Here is a 12,684-nt window from a genome sequence, read left to right as displayed (position 1 = left end):
GTTGCAATATCCAGCAATTATTGTATTGCATTCTAGCTCTCCCTTTAGATCAAACAGTCTTTCTTTCATGTATTGGGATGCTCCAGTCTTGGATGCATAGATATTTATGTGTTCTATTTTCTTGGTGGGTTAGCCCTTTTAGTATAATATGGTGTCCTTCTTTGTCTCTTCTTGCAGTTTTTGTCTTAAAGTCTATATTGTGTGATATCAGTATCATGATTCCAGCCATTTTTTAATTTCCATTTGCATGGAATAGCTTTTTCTAGCCCCTTACTTTCAGTTGATATATGTCTTTATCCATGAGGTACATTTCTTGCAAACAGTGCATAGAGGGCTTCTTTTTTTTTTTAATCCATGTATTCAATCTGTGTATTTTAAGTGGATAATTCAATTCATTAACATTCAGTGTTTATTATCAATATTTATAGAATTATCCCTATCATTTTATAAGCCATTTTTCTTGGTTAACTTATGTTCTTTCATTTCTGTTTGTCTCTCTTTAGTTTTCCTGATATTGTACTCCCTTCAGTACTTCTTAAAAAACTGCTCTGTGTGGGAAAACTCACATGCTGCAACAATATACAGTGAATAAATGTAAAATAAATATATTTTTTGAAAAAGAAGAGAAAAGCAGGTCTAGTGTTGGTGAATTATTTTAGGTTTTGTTTATCTGAGAATAATTTTATTTTTTCTTTCCATTTAAAGGATAATCCTGTGACATATAGTATTCTTGCTTGAAACTATCCTTTTTTTCAGTGTTTTAAGAATTCCTTTTTTTCTTGCATCGTTTTAGTCAAAAGGTTTGATGTTAGCGTAATAGGATAACTAACTTTACATTTCTCTCTTGCCATGTTTAGAATCTTGTCTTTGTCTTTGATTTTGACCAATCCAGAGGGAAGATATTCTTATGTTGATTATATTTACCATCCTTTGTATTTCTCATGTCTGTATGTCTAAATGTTTCTCTATATTTAGAAACTTTTCTGCAAGTATTTCATGGAATAGAAATAAGCCCTTATTAGATTCTTCACCTTCTGGCATAATGATTATTCATTTTGGACACTTAATGACATCTAGTATTTCCTGTACATTGTCCTCATTTATTTTTTGGTTATTTTTTTCATTCTTTTTGGTAGCTTTGTCTAAGCATAGGCTTTGTCTTCTAGATCAGAGATTCTATCTTCTTCATTGTCTAATGTACTATTTATACTGTTGAGAGAGGTTTTGATTTTTTATATTATAGTCTTCATCTCTAGAAGTTCTGTCTGATTTTTTTTTTATGGTGTCTATCTCTTTATGGAGTTCTTCAAATCATGGAACGATTTTCTCATCTCCTGGAGTTGGTTGTCTGTTTCATTTTGCATCTCATTAAGTTTAGTTATGATAAATACTCTGAATCCTTTTTTCTGACATTTTGGTGATTTCTTTTGTTTTTCTCCATAGTTGGTGATGAGTTATTTTGTTTCCTTGTGGGGGAAGTATTTCCTGATTTTCTCCTAGTTGAGGCTCTTTTGTGATATTTTAGTCATTTAGTAATGTATTCACTTCTCGCTAATTCTTTGGAATAGGTTTCAGTGCCTATGTGCTCACGTGCTTCCTTTGTTGTGAACTAGCTATGTGCCAATATTCCTCTTCTGTGGGCTACAATGTGTTATCCACAGCAAATGTTTTGGGTTCAGGTTTATGAAAAGAAGATTCTTTTTTTTTTTTTTTTTTTACTGGTGGGTTCACTGGGAGGAGAGGATTCCTCCAGAGCCTCCTGGTTTTCAGATATTTGCCTCCTTCAAACCTAGACTTCCCTAGTCCCTGTGTGGATGGGAGCTGAGCAGCAAAGTAAGAATGCAAGGTAATAATAAAAAAATTGTGCTGTGTGAACTAAATCAACCCCACTTCCCACATCCTAGACTAGGCAGGGAGCTTCAGGTGGAGAATGACTTCTTAAAGGTCCACTTTCCCACTTAAACACAATTCTTAACTTATGTACCAAAAATGTAAAAAGGTATGTATTATAATTCTTTTTTAAACACTTATTCCAGTGACATTCCAGCTTCAGATTTGCAAGCAAATTTTCCTTAAGATAATATCAAGTACCACTATTTTCAAATGTTGAAAGCAGTTACATAAGTCCCACAAAGTCACAATTTAGCATCGTACACATCACATACTCAAATTTCTAACCTTTTGCAACACATTAACAAAATTATTAGAAAAACTGTACTACCACAAACAAAGATGTCACAGAGTATACACAATTCTGACAGAGAAAGCAACAATCAGGGAGTGTTTTTCTTTCGGAAATAAATCTACAAAAAAAATCATGAGATTAAAAGTAATTTAAAACATTTAAGACATATTAAATGCAATATTGTGACTACAAACTGACATTGAGTATGCGTTGTATTTATCATATAAAAACTACGTACCCCCCCCACCAATGGAATGTTAAGCTGACAAAAAGGCAGTTAAAATCTTGTCATTCAATATCTCATTATTTTTCTGGTTGTACCAAAAAAAATAAACAAGTAAATAATTTTACCTCTTAAAAAAAAGCATTTGCACTTAAAAATGGGATGAGGTGGGATTCTCTCCTTCTAAAAAATGTTCTAGAGGTACTAAATAAAACTTGCATTTACAAAATAATTGATAAAAAATACTTCTTTGGATTGTATAAGAAGTGAGACAGAGTACATTGATAAGACATGACATATGGTATTACTCATACTTGACTTTTTTCTGGCCTGCTCCCTCAGAGGGTGAATTCTCCTTATTTTTAGTTTCTACATTTTCTGCAAGTCTTTAGTGTCTCAATTGGTCACTTCAGTCTGTTTCTTCTTTGCACTCCTTTTTCCTTTAGTTTGCACTTTTTTGTCTGAAAATTTCTCCTTCTCCACTGCCTTTTTTTACTTCATTTCCACTTTTGTTGGAGCAGATTTAGTTGACAACCTCATTGATCTCCTCTTGGTATATTCCTTGACAACTTCCTTGGGTGAGCTGATCTTCCTCTTGGGCATCTTGGCTGTGGCAGAGTACATGCTGAATGCCTTGGGGACTTTCATGGAGCTGGGCATATAGACTCTGGTGTTCTGCCCACTGCCCAAGCTCTGAAGGATAATCTCACCAGGTACAGTATTCTTCATTGAAATTGTTTTTCTTTTAGTATATTAAATATATCTTACCATTCTTTTCTTGCCCGCATTGTTTCAGTTGAGAGGTCTGAAGTTAGTCTAATGGGATAGCTTTATAAATAACTTGATGTTACTTTCTTGCCATTTTTATATTATTGTCTTTGTCTTTGATTTTTACCAATCTTTCTGTGATGTGCCATGGGGAGGATATTTTTATGTTGATTCTATTTGAGTTCTTTTTAATTTTCTTGGTCTGGATTTCTCCATGTTTCTCTAGATTTAGAAAGTTTCCAGATAGTATTCCAAGGAAGAGATTTATTATACCTTAACAGCCTCTTCACCTCCAGTTCTCACTATATATAATGCATAATTCTTAAAAATTTTCAAACTGTTTCATCATTATTATACCTATTATGATTGCCTATGGTTTTAATTTTTTTTTTTTTTTGCTAAAGTTTATGTGTTCTCAGTGGAGAGATAGAGAGAGTTAAAAAGCACCCTCCTAGGGGGATGGTTACACCACTATCTTTTCTTCTCTATTTCACCTGTCAGTATTTTGGGCATCATGCACACTCATGAGCCCAACATGTTTTTCAAGCTGCCAAGTCTGTGACCTAGCCACACACTTGACCATATGGGATTTAGCTGCCTTAACCACCACCCCACTGGCTGACCAGATCAGTGGTCTTTGATGCTACATTGCAATTGTTTTGGAGTACCATGAACCACACTCACATAAGACAGCAAACTTAGTCATTGTGTGTGTTCTGACTGCTCCACTGATTGGCTGTTCCCTTTCTCTCCCTTTTCTTTGACTTTCTTATTCCATGAGATACAGAAATATTAAAATTATGCCAGTTAATAACCTGACAATCGTCTCTAAGAATTCACGTGAAAGAAAGAGTTCTTTCTCTCTCTCTCTTTCTTTTTTTTTCCAGAGGTTTTTCTACCCTAGGGTGCATGTGTTTGCTGGAGAAAGAAAAAAACAGTGAGATGAAAAGTGAGAAATCACCTCCCAGGGGAAATGACCACACCACAGTCCCCTCTCCTCCATTCTCGTCCCAGGATTTTAGGCACACATACACTCTCTCCCACTGTGATTTTGAATCTACCAGGTCCAGGACTCAAACCATGGTTGGCCATGTCAAAGTCCAGTGATGCAGCTACTAAGCCATCTGCTGGTCCCACATGTCTCTCACTTTAAATCAAAAAACAGAATTGATTAAGTTTAGTTAGGAAGACATGTTGAAAACAGATACAGGCCAAATACTAGAGTCTCTTGACCAGTAGCCACATTGTGAATGCAAAGCAAAAGTTATTTCAGAAAGCTAAAAGTGCCTCTTTAGTGAACATATGAATGATAAGACGGTGAAACAGCTTTATTGCTGATATGCAGAAAGTTTTAGTGGTTTGGGTAGAAGATCAAACCAGCCACAACATTTCCTAAAGCAAACTAATCCAGAGCAAGGCAAGGCCTTAACTCTTAACTTTCATAAAGGCTGAGAGGTGAATAAGCTGCAGAAGGAAAGTTTGAACCCAGCAGAGATTGGTTCATGAGATTTAAGGAAAGAAGCCTTCTCCGTGGCACAAAAGTTCAAAGTGAAATAATATGTGCTGATGCAAAAGCTGCAGAAAGTTATCCAGAAGATAAGTATCTTCCTAAGATAATTGATGGAGGTGGCTACACTATACATTGATACATGTGTGCCCAAGATCCTGGGAGGAGAGGGGATTGTGGTGTGGTCATTTCCCCTGGGAGGTGATTTCTCTCTTTTCACCTCACTGTGTCTTTCTCTCTCCAGCAACACTAAACAACACTAAACAACAGATTTTTAATATAGATGGGGTAGCTTTGTACTGGAAGAAGGTGCAATTTAGGGCCGTCATTGCTAAAGAGGAGATGTCAGTGTCTAGGTTCAAAGCTTCAAAGGACAAGCTGAATCTCTTGGTAGATGCTAATGCAGCTGGTGACTTTAAGTTGAAGCCAATTCTCATTTACCATTTCCCAAATACTGGGGCCCTTAAGAATCATGCTAAATCTACTGTGCTCTGGAAATGGAACAACAGAGCCTGGATGACATCACATCTGTTCACAGAATTGTTTACTGAATTGTTAGTCCACTGTTGACACTTATTTATCAGAAAAAATATTTCTTTTAAAATATTACTGCTCATCAACAATGCATACAGTCAACTAAGATCACTGATGGAAATGTACCAAGAGATTTATGTTGTTTTGAAGTCTGTTAGCACCACTTCCCTTCTGTAGTCATATATCATCATATACTTTCAACTTTCAAATCTTAGTCTTTAAGAAATATATAAGGTTATAGATACTATAGATAGTTATTCCTCTGATTAATATGGGTAAAGTAAATTGAAAACTTTTTAAAAAAGGATTTGCCATTCTAGATGCCATCAGAACATTGGTGGTTCATGGGAAGAGTTCAAAATGTCATTATTAATAGGAGTTTGGAAGAAGCTGATTCCAGTCTTAACAGATTACTTAGAGCGATGTAAGACTTCAGTGAAAGAAGTAATTGCAAATGTGGGGGAAATAGCAAGAGAGGTACAATTAGAGGTGGAGCCTGAAAATGTGACTGAATTGCTGTAACCTCATGATCAATCTTTAATAGTTGAGAAGTTTCTCCTTACAAGGAGAAAACAAAATTATTTTATGAGATGGAAACTACTCCTGGTAAAAATGCTGCAAACATTGTTAAAATGACATTAGGGAGTTAGAGTATTACACAAACTTAGTTGGTTAAAGTGCTGGCAAGGTTTGAGAAAACCTGAAGGAAGCCTTATTGTGGGCAAGAAGCTATGAAACAGTATCACATGCTACAGAGAAAATGTTCATGAAGAGTCATTCAATGCAGAAAACATCAATGTTATCTTATTTGAAAAAATTGTCATAGATATCCCAATCTTCAACAATGACCATGTTGATCACCCAGCAGCCATCAACGTCAAGATAAGACCCTCCTCCAACAAAAAGATTACTATTTCTTGGAGGCTCAGACTATAGGTAGCATTTTCTGTAACAAAATATTTTAATTAATGAATGAACATTGTGGGACCAGCAGATGGCACAATGTCACTGGACTCCTATATAGCTGACTGTAGTTTGAGTCCCAGACCTGGTGGCTTAAAATTTACGCAGAGCATGTGTGCATTCATGCCCAAGATCCCGAGAAGAGAATAGAGGAAAGGCGATTTTGGTATGGCTAACCGCCCCAGGGAGTGATTTCTTACTTTCTGTCTCTCTGTTTCTCTTTCTCTCTGGCAAAAATCTCTTTAAAAAAGATATGGGCATTGTTTTTTAACATAATGCTATTGTACACTTAGTAGACTACAATACACTGTAAACACAACTTTTATATGCACTGAAAAACAAAAATTGTATGTTACTCACTTTATTGTAATATCTTCCTTTTTTTTCCATGATCTAGAACTGAATCCACAATGTTTTCAAAGTATGTTTGCAGTGTCACTACCAGAGGAGCAGGGAAAATGATTCTATAACACTCCAATTTGTCATGCTTGTTTGGCTGATGCAAAAGCCAGATGAATCATGACAAATGATAGTAGATTATTGTAAATAATCAGGAGGTGATGCCAGTCACAGCTGTGGTTTCAAATCATCACAGCTTTTGGAATCTGTAGCTACTGACATATAAAAGGGTTTTCTTTAATCTTCTAATGGTAAGGACTGTTAAAAACAGTTTATATAGGGACCAACAGTTAGTATAATGGCTATGTCGCTGGACTCCCATGTAGTCGACTGCGGTTCGCGTCCTGGACCCGGTGGCTTAAAACTCATGCTGGGCGCGTGTGCATGCATGCCCAAGATCCTGAGAGGAGAATGGAGGAGAAGGGATTGCGGCATGGCCATCCCCCCTGGGGGGTGATTTCTCGCTTTCTATCTCTCTGTCTCTGTCTGTCTGGCGAGCACACACGCCCTATAGCAAAAACATCTCCAAAAAAAATAAAAACAGTTTATATTATATTTATATGACATAGACAATAATATGTTAGTAACAGAATCATCTCAGGACTGTAAACTCTCTTGTTCTCAGTGAAAATGTAAATTAGATTGATAATATTATGTCAATTGGATCAATAGTGTAGGAAGAAGTGAGCACTCTAGATCAGTTTATATAAAATTTCACTAGCAAAGAAACTTCTTTTTAAGTTCCAGTGTTTACATTTTTTAAATTAATTTATTTTATTTTATTTTTAGATTTTTGGCATAATGCACATGCACTAGCGAGAGAGAAACAGAGGGAAAGTAAGAGTTCACCCCTTATGTGGGGAGTGCCTGTGCCACAACCTTTCTCCTCCATTCTCCTCTGAGGATTTTGGGGATACCCATACATGCATTCAGTATGATTTTTAAGTCTAGTCTGAGACTCCATTGATGATTGACCATGTGGGAGTCGAGCACCTTAACCACCATACCACCTGCTGGCCATCAATTTTTAAAACTTCATCAAGAACTGACACTTTTGTGTGGAAGTACTAGGGAATGTACTAGGGAAGTATTGGGAAGTACTAGGGAAATGTTTATGTGCTTGTATATTTCAAGTATGCTAAATTGCTATGTAAGCTTTTGAACATTTCAATTTCTATCTTATTGCAGATCAGTGACAAATAGTCCAGGAAGTGACATGAGTCCATGGATCATGTGTTGAGTAGCACTGCCTTAGACACCTTAGTAAGACTTGTGAATGCCAGAGAGTGAAAGATAAATTATACAAAAGTTCAGGACTTGTTGACTAGTGAAGTTTATAAGAGTTCAGTGATCTAGTGTAAAGTATTTTCCAAGATGAGAGACTAGATTTTTCCTTCTTTTATCCTCAGCACCACTAAAAAAAAAAAAAGGCATAATGGTTACTGGACTTCTTTGAACATGGAAGGCAACATCTCACACATTTGGTATGCTGATCTGGAAGATCTGGAAGATATATTGGTGATCTGTAAAGCTTCTAATTATTATTATTATTTGTTAAAAGCACATGTGCTCAACACAGAGAGGCAGGGAGGTGGGAGAGGAGAAATTATCTGCACATGGGGCACAATCATACCAAAATCCCTTCTCCTCCAACTCTTCTTCCTTTTGGGATTTTAGGCATGCATGTGCATGAACTCTTTGTGATTCTCAGGCTTCTGGATCTGGGACTCAAACTGTGGAGTCAGCCATATGAGATCTAGTTGCCTTCACCAGCCAATGGACCTGACCCATGTACAGATTCTAATTATAAGGGGATGTTAGAAAATAATCGGTTTTAGGCTACATATCAGTCTACTTGACTATATAGGCTTTATGAACCATCCTGAAGGTAAACAAATTTTTATAGGAAAGAGAGGTTGTATGCAGCCTCTGGAAAACCCCAATGGAATCATAAATGCACAGAACATCTGGGTTTAGGAATGAAAGCTAATTTTATTCTATTCTCCATTTGAAATTTAGCTTCTGGTTTATTAATGAACCCTGGAAGAGAGAGTATTACTCATCATGAACAGGTGCCATCTGATATAAACAACCATGAGTTTGGATGTGCACAATAGCAGTTCATTGTAAAATGGAAGTGGTATATACTTGACCTAAATATATATGGAAGACAATGTAAAAATTATGAGCAGATGACACAGTAATCACACTCTGGTATTTAACCAAATGAGCTGAAAAAATACAGGCATACAAAATCATATACACAAATGTTTATAGCAACTATACTCAAAATTTCCAAAACTTGGAAGCAACTTAGATATCCTTTAGTAGGTGAATAGATAAATAACCTATGGCACCTCTATACCACATTATTAATGTATAATAATAGGATATTATTCAGAGTTCAAAAAATAAACTATTGAACTATAAAAAGACATGAATAAACCTTAAATTCATATTACTGAGTGAAAGAAGACAATATGTAAAGGATACATGCTGTATGATTCCAAATGTATGACATTCTTAAAAAGGAAAGACTGTGCAGACAGTAAAAATATTCAGTGTTTGCTAGAGGTTAGGAAGGAGTAAAGCATAAATATGTGGAACTTAGGGCTTTTTGGGGGCAGTGAAACTTCTCTGTGTAATTTGATAATGGTGGATGCATGTTGTTATACATTTTTCAAAACTCGTAGAATGTACAACACCAAGAGGAATCCTAATGTACACTACGGACTTGGTATGATAATGTTTTGTTAACAAAGTACCATTGATTGTAAGGAATGTACCTTTCTGGTGCAGGATATTCACAGTGGGGGAGGCTGTGCATGTAGAGGAAAAGAGAGTATACTAAGGAACGTCAAAAAGGTAATGGAGGTCATTAATCCTCCTAGCCTGCAATGCATTGAGACAAACTGAGACAGGAAGACCACATCAAACCTCTAGCTGCCTTCTGGTCACCCAGAAATATTTTGAGTTTTCATAGCTAGTTTACTGAACCATGTAGCACTGTGACTCCTACTCTCTCCCTCTTGAAACGCTCCAGTTCAGCCCCAGGTGCACCTGATCCCAAGAAATTGGGGAAGGTACCAACACCTAAAGCTGGCTATATCACACTTCTCTGATTTGAAGACAAAGCCCTCTTTAAGGAACAGATCTAAGAAGAGCTCTTCCTCCCTCCCTAACGTCACAGAATCAACAACAGAAAAATAGGAAAAAGTGCAGAATGCATCGGATGACTAGAAACTAGCACAGAGGCAAAAGATGTAGAAGATAAAATTGTTGGCCTAGAAAAATCCACCACAGAGACTGAAAAAATGACCCCCTAAAAATGAGAATACTATACAAGAAATACTAGATACCATCAAATGTCTGAATATCCAGATAATTGGTATCCCAGGAGGTGAAGAGACTAATAAGGGCACTGATAATCTATTCTATGAAATCCTGGAAGTAAACTTTCCAAACCTAGAGAGGCAGTCAAGGATCCAGTTCCAAGAAATACAAAGGACCCCAAATAGAATCAACCCAAGAAGATCTTCACCACACACATTATAGCCAGATTGACCAAAACCACAAAGACAAGATACTAAGACTGGCAAGAGAAAAATGGCAAGTTACCTACAAAGGCTATCCCATCAGGCTAACAGCAGACCTCTCATGCGAAACAATGTGAGCAAGGAAAGAATGGGAAAATATATCCAAAGTGTTAAGAGAAAAGCAATTTCAACCAAGAATACTGTACCCAGCAAGATTATCCTTTATATGGGAAGAAATGATGAGAATATTCTCAGATAAACAAAACCTGAAAGAATTTACCAGTACCAGACCAGATCTCCAAGAAGTTCTTAAGGGAGCGCTATACCAGGTAAAGTAATATAGACACAGAAATAAGAGCTCAAAAAGTAAGAAAAATGGCCAACTTAATCATAGGGACAAGTCTGGAGTTGAATATTATATCCCAGAATTTAATCTGGAAGATTAAACCACAACAGAAGACAGATTAAGTACATGAGACTGAACTGGTAAAATAGCATTTGATGACTTTTGACTAAAACATCGCTGATTTTCTCTTAGGCTCTGTTTTCCGGTTTTAAAGATTTTTTTTCCTGTCTTGAGCTGTTGATAGGTTCATGTACCTACTGTTTGAACAGAATCCTAACCTGTTTCCTGGCTTTAAGTTTTAAGCAAATTTCCTTAGCATTTCTTTGATTTATTTAAGTTAAAACTGCTTTTCTTGAAATTACCAGCTGAACTTGCAATTGAAAGTATTTACATTATTTAAGAAATTGTGTGATCAATAAAATGTGAGGGAAAAGGAATGGAAGAAAAGTGTAGAGACCAGAGATATAGTGTGGGAAGAGGGTGGGAAAGGGCAGAGGGTCAAAAATAGGGGTTAAAAAATGGAAAATTATTGACAATAACATGTATGATCAAGCCATTATGCAGTGTATTCTGGATGGGAAATCACATTTTGTATGCTGTGATGATGCTTAGGAAATGAATGTAAATTAATTTACAAAATGTTTCATAAATAAATAAATACAATTAAAATCATTTTAAAAAAAGAAATATGGGGAAACAAGGAAACACCTCTCCCCAATGGAACATAGCAATTCTTCTTCAACCATAGAAAGTCAAAATAATTTGCAGGAACATCAGAAAAATAATTCAGAGTATTCATGGTGACAGAGATGAAGAAGTTTTTCCAGGATTCAAAGGAGGAGACAGACACCATAAAAAAGAAACAATTAGGGGGTCGAGAATTCTACAAGCCTGACACATGGTAGTGAACTGTGAAGAGTTTGAGGGATCTGAGTACCAAAAGATTTTGGACGTTTGCAGGTGTTAGAGGAATTCTTCAGGATGAAGCTGAGTCTCGCCAAAGTAGTTAATGGCCATCGCCTAGGAAAAATAAAAAACCTGGGCAAAACAGGGGACCACACTATGAACATTCCTGGCTGCCTTCTGTATACCAAGACTGGCTCTGCCCCACACCTTACCTATAACATGCTGCATAATATCCATGGTGATCCTGTCATGGCTCAGCTTACTCTGTCATCCCTGGCAGAACATCATGAAATTTTGGCAGAATATAAGGAAAGTGTTGGAAAGTTTATAGGCTGCCAGAATTGCTCTGCATGCCCTGTATGATCCAGTCAGCCTCTGCCCAGCAAGTTATGTAACAAACTTAAGTCTGTGTCTGTGTGGGGTGATGGAGGATGCGTGGAAATGACTGCTTCCAAGTTCATGGCAATTCAGCAAGCCCTTCAGCCAGATTGGTTCCAGTGCCTCACAGGTGGAGAGGCATCTTGTGAGGAAGCAACTTCCATTAAAAGAGCCAGAAAGTCTGTTGACTGATCACTTCTATCCCTGGATAACTATTGTGACTATAGGAAGAGTCAGAAGTCCTTCATAAAAGTACCATCTTTGGGACCAGCAGATGATGTAATGGTTACATTGATAGACTGTCATGTAGCTGACACATTTCGAGTCCTGTACACTGCAGCTTAGACCTCATGCTGGGCATGTGTGCTTGTGTGCCTAGGATCCCTAGAGGAGAATGGAGGAGTAGGGATTGTGATGTAGCCATTTCCCCCTGGGGGATGATTTCTCGCTTTCTGTCTCTCTGTCTCCAGTGAGCACACATGCCCTGTAGCAAAAATCTCTCTCCAAGGGAAAAAAAAAGAAAAGTACGATCATTGGAGTGATTGAGGGTAGAGATTTGATGGAGGAGAGGCTGAGGTCAGCATGAGAGACAACCAAGGGTCCTGTAGGTGGATTTCTTCTGGACAGCTTTCAAGGGACTCCAACGACCAGGGAGACTAGACTGTACTTGCTGTCAGCAGTCACTGTGAAGCTGTCAGAAGACAAACCAAGGCTCTTCTGTGAGGGTTAGTGTGCCAGATGAGGTACTCAGTTGTGTTCAAAAAGGAGTGGACTGGGAACCAGCAGTTAGCATAATGGCTATGTTGCTGGACTCCCACGTAGTCGACCGCGATTTGTGTCCTGGACCCGGTGGCTTAGAACTCACACCAGGCACGTGTGCATGCGTGCCCAAGATCCTAAGAGGAGAATGGAGGAGAAGAGATTGCGGCGTGACCATCC

The 12,684-nt window shown here is 37.4% G+C and overlaps 1 pseudogene; it reads left to right on the top strand.

Moving 5' to 3' along the window:
• Nucleotides 1-11,430: 11,430 nt before the first annotated feature.
• LOC102472445 (queuine tRNA-ribosyltransferase accessory subunit 2-like) overlaps nucleotides 11,431-12,684 on the top strand; it is a 1,777-nt pseudogene continuing 523 nt past the window's right edge.

The sequence above is a fragment of the Tupaia chinensis genome, unplaced genomic scaffold (genome assembly GCF_000334495.1).
Source record: "Tupaia chinensis unplaced genomic scaffold, TupChi_1.0 Scaffold149552_1, whole genome shotgun sequence".
Classification (NCBI taxonomy): Eukaryota; Metazoa; Chordata; class Mammalia; order Scandentia; family Tupaiidae; genus Tupaia; species Tupaia belangeri.
Note: the sequence above shows the minus strand (reverse complement) of the source record. Positions and strands in the feature narration are given on the sequence as shown.